Consider the following 12,903-nt stretch of genomic DNA (forward strand, 5'->3'; position numbering starts at 1 on the left):
GCCACCATCACCTTCTATGGGCCAACCGGGCTTGCCGGATCTAGGCCACGCTGTTGATACACCCATAAAGTATACCCACAACAGTAGCCCCCGAAGTTCTCTGAGATTGATCATTCCTCCGACTTCATTTACCCGGATCCGAAGAGAATCTTGAAGAGCTTCCAAAACTTCCTTGTTTACGACTTCATTCAACCGGAAATCATTTGTTCTTCTGTAACGGTCATTTAGCAGATTTTTTGCGCTCCTTCCTCTTTTCCCGCGCTAAATATTCGGAGATGCGAATCTTTAGCCGGAAATTTTGGTGATGCGCAGTTAGGTCACCGCTGCATCGATTTCACCGCTTTGACATAAGACACGTGGCGGTCATCCAACGGTGCAACCGTTCCGTTCCCACCGTTGGATCCGGCTCACGAATCTCCGCGCAGAGTCTATAAATACCCCTCGCGTTCGGTAAGTTTTATTATTTCACCGCACTCACACTTCATCTCCTACCTCGCGCCAGCGCCGGCCGACGGATCTCATCTCCGGTGAACTTTCTCCCTGGGAAACTTCATCCGCCGCCGCTCCAAGGCCGTTCTCGACCCGAGCTACGCACGGTTGTCCGGGAAACTTCGCCCGCTGCCGATTCGTGGTCAGCCGAAGCCCTGCGCACCAAGTCCGACGACCTCGACCTCGCCGGCGCCACGGGGAACCGCGGCGCCATTGCTGGTAAGTCCACCGGACTCGTAGAAGACGAACTAGCTAACTAATTTAGTTTCGGCTAATCAATCCATTTTACCACATGCATGCAGCTGGAAACATGTCCACTAGCTCACCTAAGTATACCGATAGCTCTCCGAATAGCCCAGAACCAAACTCCACAGAGCCAAAGTTTATTGAGCCCATAGCGTTCCTTCCGCCCAATATTTCCGACATCAGATTAGCTCAACCATTTTCCTCATCTTCCAGCAATTACCTCAACCGGATCCCAACACTAGCGGAACTCCAGGAAGAAATTGAAGGACAAGCTAGAATGGTCGCTAAGGTACAAGAGTCGAAGAAAAAGAAAGCTTCGAAGGTCCGGACTCACGAAGGTGAGAAGGGTCAATGGTGGCCTAGTGAGGTTACTGACTCGGAGCTCAGGGCTCTTGAGAAAGAAGGATTCATCGCTTCGGGTTCATGGAGCTTCCAAAAGGATTCCGGCGTTCTGGCTCCAGATCCTGACGAACGCGTCTTCACCAAAGCCTGGGTGGAGTGCGGCCTTTCACTTCCCCCTTCCGAGTTCTATCTATCAGTGCTCAACACTTATGGCCTCCAGCCTCATAACATCTGCCCAAACTCGTATATTCTCCTTTCCAACTTCGTGACACTCTGCGAGGGGCACATCGGAATTCGCCCCGACGTTCGCCTCTAGCAATTCTTCTACCGTGTCAAGAAGGAGACCAAGGACAAAGCCATGGTCAACTGTGGAAGCATGACATTCGTGCTCCGCCCGCAGCGCATGTATCCGTCTCCGCCTTCTCATGAGTCTGCCCAGTACTGGAACGTCGGGTGGTTCTATTTGAAGAACATTGTTGCTCCGGATGTCCACGACGGGCTTCCCTCTTTCGCCAATAACCCTCCGGAGGAACTAGCCAGCTGGAGCTTTATCCGTGCGCTTGCCCAGTTTCCAGAACTGGACAAAGCTGCATGGAGAATCTCCTGGTTGGTCCACGACGGTCTAACCGGAATGGACCTAACTCTGAGCTGGTTCACCCGCCGGATCCAGCCACTTAAATAAAACAAGAAGCTGATCTGCGAGTATTCCAGGGTTGAAGACGAGCTATGGGTGACCCGCGACAACTTGCCGACAGACTCTCTTAACAGGAGGATCCGGACGCTTGTGAAGATCGGCCGAGGCCAGGAAGTCCCGGAAATCTTCAGAGATATCTCCATCAACAACAAATGCCCTCCGGTACGTTTTGCATTTAGTCTTTTTCGCTGCTCACAATTGAAAATGTTCTAACTCTTTTCATGTTTCCTCTTCAGCTCAACTCTTTGGCGGAGGATAACTTCAGAAGTATTTTCCTCAACCTGCCAACAAGACGGAGGAGGATCCGGAGGATGGCGATGAGGAAGAACAAGCCCCTAAAAAGGCTGCCCCTCGCGTGAAATGTCCCCGCGCCAAAGCTTCCGGCTCTGAAGCCGGAGCCAGCGGCGAGGCCTCCGCCAAGAAGGCCAAGACCATACCTCCGCTTCGCCTCGACTCCAAGAAGGAGGAGCGTGATCGCATTAAACTGCTGGCAACAACAGGAAAAGGATCTCTCCCAAACTCCCCGGAGCCACGTAAGTGAACACCTACATCAGGTTGTGAAATTTCTGTGTCTTATATATTTCCTTTGCTTGTTACAGGATCACGAAAACCACCAGCTCGCGGGCCAACGTTCATAAGATCATCACCAAGTACATGAAGACGTCTCCAGCTATTGGCCCCGTGACTCCAGCTCCGCCAAGCACTTCCGCTACTGCTGCTCCCCAACCATCTCCGCCTAAATCCCAACCTTCTCCCGATCCTGCTGCCGACGCACAAGTGGAAATCATTCATGTGAGCAGCGAGAAAGGGGTCGGAAGCAGCCTCGACGCGAAGCAATCTGCCCCAGAGGAGACCCAAGTTCCAGGTCAGGAGGAGGCGGAAGTCAACTCATCTGACAAGGCTGAAGCTACGGCTAATGATGCCGTCAGATTACCGGAGAATTTTGGCGATCCCTCTGATCTGTTCTCAACTCCAAAAGCGTATTCACATAAATTTTTCAACAAGCTTACGGAGAACGAGAAGTGGGAACTCGAGCAAGACCTCCTAAACTCCATGCTAAAATGCATGGGGTAAGGCGGATATCGAATCCTCAGCAATTCAAAGCAAGAAAAAAGAGATCGACGAGTTCTTCGACCAACTCCTCGTGAAGCGCAAGGTAAATTGCTGTCCCCAGTAGCCCCCAAGTATCTAGGCGGAAATTAATAATAGTTAGCACCTTGATACTTTTGAGTAAATCATACTGAGAAACTTTTAAAGTGTCGTGGTAGCCCCCAAGCATCGTGGCGGAAACTTTCCGGCAACGATGCTTCGTAGAGATTTACACTTAACCATGAAGAACCGGAACTTATCCTGATTTTGCACCACCACAGGAACAACAAGCGCTGCATTTTGAGCTTCATAAGAACATCGCTCTTCAGCGCCGTGTGACCCTTGGGCAGGCGGATAATCTTAAAGATGCCAAGGACAAGATTGCTGAATTAGAGAAGCAATTGTCGGAGGCACAAAGTACGTTTCCGGCCAACTTGGAGTTATTCCAAAGTTCCGGCTTTTGAACTGACTTCTGTTAATGCTAACAGGTGCATCATCCTCCCTTGCCACTGCTTCCTCCGAGCTTGAGACCCTGCGCTCCGCTCACAAAGACCGGGGGTGTAAACTGAAGGAGGCGGAGAAAAAACAAGAACTGGCGGAGAAACAGCTAGCTGAGAAGAATTCTGAATTTATTCGCGAAAATGCTACTCTGATGGAGAAAAGGAGAATTGACAGCGAAACCATGAAGAAGATCCAAGATGATGTCAAGCACCTCCGGACCTATATGAAGACAACAGAGCAAAGGTGGGACCTGCTCAATGTTGATATCATGGGTAATTTTCCGGATCATTCCATCGTAACAATTCTCCGTATTTTTCAATGAGGCCTTATCCTGTGTTAACCTTTTGTCTTGTATTGATCCGCTTGGATATGATGAGGCTCAACGCGAACTGTTTCCTCGTGACGATCTGATCCAGCTTGCCGGAGACGATTGCAAAGATCTGATTTCGGCTTGTCGCAAGATCTGCCATAATTTGGCTATCAAGGACAGTCGAACCTGCAATGTCAGCGAGCTCATTCAAAGGATGGATGTTCTGCCGGAGCTAGTCGTTGACCTTCAAGCCTCATCAGCCAGTGGTGCTGCTGCAATGGCTTTGGCTATGTGCCTATCCCACGTCCCGGAGCTTGATATTGACAAAGTCACTACCGGCGTTCCTCCGACCTCGGACGTGAATGCACTCTTGGACGCAGTCAGTGGTTTTGACACCCGGATCACGCGGCGTATCCGTCATGAAGAATTTTAAGGTAGTGCTTCCTGCCGACGAACCTCTCGAAGCGGAGCTTGAGAAGGAACGTGAGGCGGAGGCACGACCAACTGGATCCGGCGACGACAATCAATTTACCTGGACTAGCTCCAAGGAGGCCAAAAAGAACATGTCCAAGGCCAGCGCTGCATCTCCGACTGAGGAAGCTGAGGAAACCGACGAAGATGTTGTGTCTTCTCCAGCTAAAGATGAAGAGAAAAGCAAGTCGCAAGCTGACGGTGAAGGCTGTTCTTCTCCGACAAAAGAGAAGTAAGAAACTCATTCCCGCGGGAAGAAAACAATGCATCATTTTGGCCCCATCGAGGGTTTGTAATATAACTTAAATATTCTTAAGTAGCTAGGACGAAACAATTGCATGGGCGGAAAAAACTTATCCTGCTATCTGTTCAATATTATATATGCATGTTTCGTTTGTTCGAAAAGCAAGTGCTAGTTTCTATGTTTTCCGGCTTGCTTATTTGACCTTCCACGAGCCGGAAGACCTTTAGCCGGAAACGCTCTCCTGCGGCGACGAAGCCCAATGGCAATCCGTAAGTTCGCAACAAAAAAAAAGCCCCTAGCCAAGGTGCCAGAAATCGCTCCCAGGAATCCATAAGTTCGCAACAAAAAACTTTTCCACCAGAAAACTTAAGCTTACGTCCTAAAGGACGATTTTGAAAATCACAACTTTCATACACGCCTAGGCGAAAAACATCCAGCTCTGCGGTTTTTTGTAAAGGAGGTAACTAAAGGAGGTAAAAGAATCAAAGAGTGAACCAGATGTGTCTTCATCTGTAGTAGGAAAAACATACACGATCCAAAAATGAACAACTAAAGGAGGTAAAAGACTCAAAGAGTGAACCATATGCTTTATTTCATTGATCATGTATAACTATTACAAAGTATGTAATGTGAAAGTTGCTAAGTGTGGAAAGGACGTAGTTGTATTCCAAGGGCGGTCTGTCTCATCGTATATGTCATCCGGATCCTCTCATTTTCGTTTCCGGTGCCAATTGGTGGGTCTGTCTTTTAACTCTCGGAAATCCACGATGTAGTAAGATCCATTGTGTAGCACTTTGCTGATGACGAAGGGTCCTTCCCATGGAGATTGCAACTTATGCTCTTTCACCTGTCGAAGGCGGAGGACCAAGTCACCTTCCTTAAACGAGCGACTCCGAACTCGACGACTGTGATAGCGTCGGAGTTTCTGCTGGTAAATGGTGGAGCGCTGGTCAGCTAAACTCCGAGCTTCTTCGATCAGGTCCACAAATAGTTGTCTGGCCTCGTCAGTTGTATCTTGATTGTAGGCGGAAACTCGCGGGGAGTCGTGGATGATGTCGGAGGGAAGCACAGCTTCAGATCCGTATACTAGGAAGAAGGAGGTAAACCCTGTTGATCTGTTAGGGGTAGTTCGTAAACTCCACTGAACAGAATCTAACTCCTCAGCCCAAGCTCCGGCTGCGCGGCACAACGGTTCTTCAAGGCAAGGTTTGAATCCGGCTAGTATGAGGCCATTAGCTCGCTCGACCTGTCCATTGGACTGTGGATGTGCCACAAATGTCAGGTCAAGCCGGATCCCTACGTCATTGCAATAATCCTTCAGTTCTCCTTGAGCGAAGTTCGTGCCATTGTCTGTGATTATGCTGTGTGGGATGCCACATCTCACTACGAGGCTGCATACGAATTTTAGTGTCGTAGCACCATCGGCTTTTCTCACTGGCTTTGCCTCGATCCACTTACGGAACTTGTCAATAGCTACCAAGAGGTACTCAAAACCGCCAGGAGATGATTTTTTCAATTTTCTGACCATATCTAGCCCCCAGACCGCGAACGGCCAAGTGATAGGGATGGTCTTCAGCTCCTGAGCCGGAGCATTGGGTTGAGTAGCGTAGTACTGGCAACCTCGGCAGGTTTTCACTATTTTCTCAGCATCTTCTTTAGCTGTGAGCCAGTAAAATCCTTGCCGGAAAGCTTTTTCAACGAGGGATCTGGGAGCGGCGTGGTGCCCGTAATCACCTGTGTGGATCTCTCTGAGGATTTTGATGCCATCTTGATTTGAGACGCATTTCAGAAATACCCCGTTTGCACTTCGTTTGTAGAGCTGTCCATCAACTATTGTGTAGGATCTTGCTCGTTTGATAATCTGTCGTGCGAAGACTTCATCCTCTGGCAACTTATTGCGGTCAATAAGGTAGTCCAGGAAAGGTTTGGTCCAAGCCGGAGTGATTACCATCACCTCCTTAGCCGGAGACACTGCCACATCTAGGTTTTCCGGGTTAGCGCCCTTCACCGAGGGTATCCGTAGGTGCTCAAGGAAAATTTCGGGAGAAATGGGTTTCCTGCCGGATCCGATCTTGGACAGCATATCTGCCGTTGTGTTATCATCTCTCCTGACGTACTTGACTTCATATCCGAGGAAGCACTTGGCGATCTCATCAACTTCGTCTCTGTAAGCCGCCATGATGGAGTTTCTGGCGTTCCAGGTTTCGGCTACTTGTTGTGCCACCAAGTCAGAATCTCCACAGCATATGATGTGTTTGATCCCAATTTCCTTAGCGATGCGCAGACCGTGTAGTAGAACCTCGTATTCCGCCATGTTGTTTGTAGCTTCGAAGTGAATCTGCATAACGTACTGCAGTTCTTCTCCGGTTGGGGACTTCAGGGTAACTCCAGCCCCCGAGCCTTGATGTTGCTTGGATCCGTCAAAGTGCATGACCCAAGTTTCAGGTTCCGGCTCAGGTTCGCCATCCGGAGCCTCTGTCCAATCAGCGATGAAATCCGCCAAAATCTGGGACTTGATCGAGGTTCTGGCTTTGTAGTTGATGTCGAAGGCGGATAGTTCTATGCCCCATTTTGCTATGCATCTTGTTGTGTCAGCGTTGTTAAGAATCGTTGACACTGAGCCTTGCTCACAACCATCATGGGATGCTCTTGGAAGTAATGTCTCAGCTTCCGGCTACCTAGGAATACACCGTAGGCTAGCTTCTGAAAGTGAGGGTATCGTTGTTTAGATTCCGTTAGCACCTCGCTAATGTAATAGACTGGCCTCTGGACTCCGTGTTCATGACCTTCTTCCTTTCGCTCCACCATGATAACGAGACTGATGACCTTGTTGGAAGCTGCCAGGTAGAGGAGCATAGGCTCTGACTCTTCCGGAGTTGCTAAAATGGGTGGGGAGGTGAGTATTTCCTTCAACCCCTGAAGTGTTGTATCTACTGCGTTGTCCCAAACAAATTTGTTTGTTTTCTTCAGCAGTTTGTATAAAGGTAGTGCCTTCTCGCCAAGACGGCTAACAAACCTACTAATTGCAGCGACGCAACTAGTTATTCGTTGCACATCTTTGAGACAAGTTCGCCTTTTTATGCACAGGATTGCCTTGATTTTCTCCGGGTTTACTTCAATGCCTCTATGAGACACGATGAAGCCAAGGAGTTTTCCGGCTGGAACGCCAAAGACGCACTTCAGCGGATTTAACATCATCTTGTACCTTCGGAGATTTTCAAAGGTTTGTGTGAGGTCGCTGATCAGATCAGATCCTTTCCGGGTCATGACCGCGATGTCGTCGACGTATGCGTGTACGTTTCAGCCAATCTGGTCCTTCAAGCACCGCTGCATAAGGGTGGCACCTGCATTTTTCAAACCGAAGGGCATGGTGACGTAGCAGTAAGTGCCAAAGGGTGTGATGAACGAGATCGCCTTTTGGTCGGACTTCTTCATCCGGATCTGATGATACCCGGAATATGCGTCAAGAAAACACAGAAGTTCCGCCCCCACCGTCGAATCAATGACTTGGTCAATGCGCGGCAAGGGGAACGGATCCTTCGGACAATGCTTATTCAAGCCGGAGTAATCGATGCACATTCTTAGTATTTTAGAATTCTTTTTGGGTACAAGGAAGGGATTTGCGACCCAATCAGTATGGATAACTTCTACTACAAAACCTGCCTCGAGTAACTTTGCTAATTCCATCCCTATGGTGCGGCGCTTCTTGTCTCCAAAGCATCGCATAGCTTGCTTCACCGGTTTGGCACCCGGATTTATGTTGAGGTAGTGTTCGGCGAGTTCCCTTGGTACTCTGGACATGTTAGAAGGTTGCCATGCGAAGATATCCATGTTAGCGCGGAGGAACTCGACGAGCGCATCTTCCTATTTGGGGTTCATGCTGGCTCCGACCAACACCTGCTTGGAGTTGTCTCCTACCTTGAGGTCGACTTTCTTGGTGTCTATCGCGGCCTTGAACGAGTTTTTCTGTTCAGAGATCTGCTTCTTGGTGGTATGCATCTCTTTTGGATCCACCGCGGCTCTGTAGCTTTGCAGCTTCTCTTCAGATATCACAGATTCTACGAAGGCGGCTTCGCCTATCTCGCACTATCGAGCTTTCTTGTAATCTCCGGATACGGTGATCATACCGTTAGGACCCGGAATCTTGAGTTTATTGTAGATGTAGCACGCCCTTGCGTGGAACTTGTGGTAGGTGGGCCTGCCGAAAATGACGTGGTAAGAGCTCTTGAAGGGCACGACCTCGAACGTGATCATCTCTTCGCAGAAATTATTAACATCGCCGAAGGCCACAGGAAGTCTGATGCTGCCTAGAGAGTTTGCTTTTTTACCCGGAACCACCCCGTGGAACTCGGTGCTGTTGTGCTTGAGCTGTTCCTTGGTAAGCTACATCTTCTCCAGAGTCTCCAGGTACATAATGTTCAGGCTAGCTCTGCCATCCATCATGCACTTGGAGAAATCATACCCGTCAATGCGGGGACTCGCCACCAAGGCGTAGCACTCCTTTGGAATGATGGTCGGGTGATCCGTCCAATCAAACGTGCAGGGAGTTTCCGACCACCTGACATACTGCGGCACAGCCGGAACTGTGGCGTTCAGGATCCGGAGAGCTGATTTGTTGGCATGGACTGTTGGTGTTCCGATGAAGGTGTGGTATGCACCAGCACTCTTTTTGTCAAAGGGATTGGATTTGTTAACTGCGGAAGCCTCTTTGGGATCCGGCGAAGCGTCATCCTCGTCCATCGCCTCAGAACTGTCCTCCTCCGTTTCCTTGTTCTTGCCCTTGCCTCCTTTGCCACGTGGGCGGTGCTTCCGGGCTCGCTTGTATCCTGCTTCCGGGTCAACCTTTAGGTCATTGACCCACTTGCAGTTTGTTATCGCCGGATTTTAGCCAAGCAGAGATGGGCCGTGATTGAGATGGGCTTAGAGGATATGTACATAAAGTGTTTCTGAATCGGCCTCGTGCGAGAGTTTGGGCTAGATTGCCCGTGTATCTGTACATTATGGTAGATCACGTTTCAGTTTAGAATTAAGAGATAGAGTTGGTTCGTACACAGTTAGGTTTATTCCAAAGATAGAAAGTCTACGGACTATAAATATGTACCTAGGGTTATTGAGAAAGGAGGACGATCACGTTCACAACAAACACAATCTAGGCGTATCGCCACCCCTTGTTTCGAGGGTTTCTTCCGGGTAAGCGTCATGCTGCCTAGATCGCATCTTGCGATCTAGGCAGTATCAGTTTATTCGTTGTTTTGTGTTGCTCGTACTGAAGCCTTGTTGATGGCGAGTAATACCGTTATCATAGATGTTTTGGGGCTAACTTCGTTACTTTTCTGATATGCTTTCTTAGTTATGCTACCCCTAAATATCTAGCTGCCTTTGCACCTATCTTGGGTGTAAGGGCAGCGTCTTGCTTGGTCTTTAGTTAGTAGATCTGATCTGTGATGGTTGTTCCTTGTTCTCCAAGGATTAGTTTGATATCCGCATGGTTAGGCCTTGCAAACGGGTTGAACGATCCAGTAGTGCGTAAGGTATGGTTTGCCGATCCTAGAGGGATTGTTCCGGGAATCGACTTTGTGTTGGTTTTTAGGCCTCTTTTAGGACTAGTTTTCTATTATCTTTCGTATCTGCCAGGCTCAACTACGCGTAGGATGTTCCGATTATGCGGTGAAAGCCCTAGACTGTTGTAGATTGATTTAACTTGGTTTTGGTAAAGCAGGATCCCCAGGTGGTCGTAGATCAAATACGAACCATGGGTCAATCGGCTCTTTGAGCCGATTCACAGGGTAACCTGAGAGCCGATCGAGGCTCGGATTTAATGTTTACGTGTCTGCCATGCAGGAAACTAATTGAAGCAATCCATCACCTTCCTGACCAGGTATAGGTCAGGTGGCACGCCCTCGCAACAGCCATGACGTGTGCCGGAGTTTTGCGGGCCGTCGCCCGAGGGACCAGGGCCCACCAGTAGTTCTGGGAGCCTCCCGGCTCTTCGTGTTGCTCGTCGCTGCTTGCCGGTGGGTTTTGGCAGGCAACACATTCTGGCACGCCCGGTGGGACTTTCTACAGCAACTGCGTCAGCATCTGCAGCTGAGATGGCGGACAAACCAATCACGTACGAAGATCTGCCTGAGGAGCACAAGAAGAAATATGATGAGATTAAAGCCGTATTCGAATCCGATCTCATCGGCTCTTTCGAGAGGACCCGTCAACATGGCATTAGGTGGAGAGGGTTCTCACCCGAAGGCGTTCTCGATGAAGTAGATCTGTCTGTCCCTTCAGAGGAACGCACCAGAGCTCGCGCCGGAAGTTAATTACATGGTGGCTCATTCTCTACACCGTCATTCTGAGAGCCTGGTGAACGCTTTCGAGCGCATTGCGGTTCGTGTGGTGCAGGAAATCATGAAGCATCAGTACTCTCCGTCAGGACCTGCCCTAGGGACTCACCAGGGAGAAATACCGTTCCAGACCAGACCGCAGCTGCCATTTGCGCTTGCAGCTCCAGAGCCACAGGGTTCACCGGCGTACGTCGTCTACAAGGTTGGAGGCGATCCTGGCGATTGCCAATTCCTGTATGAGCCGCCTAAAGAAATCCCACATGGATACGTGTGCACATACGTGCCGGACTGCAATAACTTGGCGCGCACGAACCAGATTGCGGCAGGAGGGATTTACGGAGCGGACGCCGATAAACGAGCGTGGCTAGCTAAATATACCACCGGAACGAGTCATGAAAGCTCAGCCCCTGCAGCTCATACCGTGGAACAAATCAGTACAATCTTGAGAGACCAGTTCGGCATCCTGCCAAAGAGGAGAACAATCGGCTATTCCAAGTCGTACCCCAACGAATATGATTTGATCCCGCTGCCGCCCAAGTATCGGCTCCCTGAATTCTCAAAGTTCAATGGATCAGAAGGGTCTAGCTCAATTCAGCATGTGAGCCGATATTTGGCACAGTTGGGCATGATTTCAGCATCAGACCCGTTACGTGTGAGGTTTTTTGCGCAATCTCTCACAGGACCAGCTTTTGGGTGGTACACCTCGTTGCCACCGAATTCCGTCCGGACGTGGAAACAGCTAGAAGAGCAATTTCATGTTCAATATCACTCAGAAGCTACCGAGGCTGGCATTGCCGATCTGGCGCAGGTGCGGCAGAAGCGGGGAGAAACGGTGTCGGAATACATTCAGCGTTTCAGGACTGTCAAGAACCGATGTTATTCGGCTCGTTTAACTGAGAAAGAAGCAGTCGATCTGGCAGTGTTGGGCCTCGCAGCGCCGATCAAGGATCTGGCTTTCCAAGTGGAATACAATTCACTGGCGCACATGGCTCAAAAATTAACATTGTATGAGCAGCACCACCCAGAATTGTACCAAGATAAGTTCAAACGCCCGATAGGCCTGGTCGAGACAGAAGAAGTTGGAGACTCTGTAGAAGACCAGGAAGTAGCCGTGGCTGAATGGGCTCGGGGGGCAGTTCCCGTGTCCTGCAAATGGGTGAAACAACAAGGGCTTGCAAAAGGGTTTGACTTCGATGTAAGCAAAGCTGAGCAGATATTTGATTTATTGCTTAAGGAAAAACAGCTGAAGTTACCCGAAGGCCATAAAATCCCTACGGCGCAAGAAATGAACGGGAGACCGTACTGCAAGTGGCATCACTCGTTCACCCATATCACCAATGACTGCAAAGAGTTGCGTCGGCAGATCCAAACGGCGATAGAACAAGGCCGTTTGATCCTTGGTCAATTTGCTATGAAAGTAGACACGCAACCGTTTCCTGGCGTCAACATGGTGGAACTCAATCACTCCACGAGGCGCCGGCTCGATTTCTCATTCGGTGTTAACATGGCAGGACCTGTATACCACCATGGCAGGGATAAAGAAGAAACCGGTCACTCCCGTGGCAAGGAAAAGGAGGAGGCCAGCCCACGAGACCGGCCCCGATATGATGACAGACGGTACATCACCGAGGAACACATGAGAAACGTGCGGTATCAACGACCGCTCTCCGCGCATCTCCTTAACAAATATGAGCGTCAGTACGACCAACGCCGGCGGTACGACAGGGACGACGGAAGATATCGTCGGTCTGATGTGGACAACGGAAAATATCTTCGGTATGATAGAGACAACGAAGGATATGGGTACCGCGCTAAGGGGAGGTCAAGAGAGCAGGAAGACATGGACAGACACTGGGATTGTCCTTTCTTTAAGCACTGCTGGGATTCAGGAATGAGCCGATTGCCTACAATCGACAACTGCCCGGAATGTAGACAGCAGAAGGAGGACACAGGTGAGGTTTCAGTGTTCAAGCGTCTAGGGCCTCTCCCATCTCAAAACAGACGACCTGAGTCATCCCGAGTGGAAGACTTCGAGGAAGATTTCGAGGAGTCAGAAGATGAAGAAGAAGATAGGTACCACCGACCAAGGTGGTGCCCTGATGGACTCAGTCACTCCCAAAAGCGTAGGGTTCAGCGGCTACGTAGCTTGGAGGAAGCCGAGGCGCAATACCTGCACACGTTG

Source organism: Lolium rigidum, chromosome 5 (assembly GCF_022539505.1).
Source record: "Lolium rigidum isolate FL_2022 chromosome 5, APGP_CSIRO_Lrig_0.1, whole genome shotgun sequence".
NCBI classification, from domain to species: domain Eukaryota; kingdom Viridiplantae; phylum Streptophyta; class Magnoliopsida; order Poales; family Poaceae; genus Lolium; species Lolium rigidum.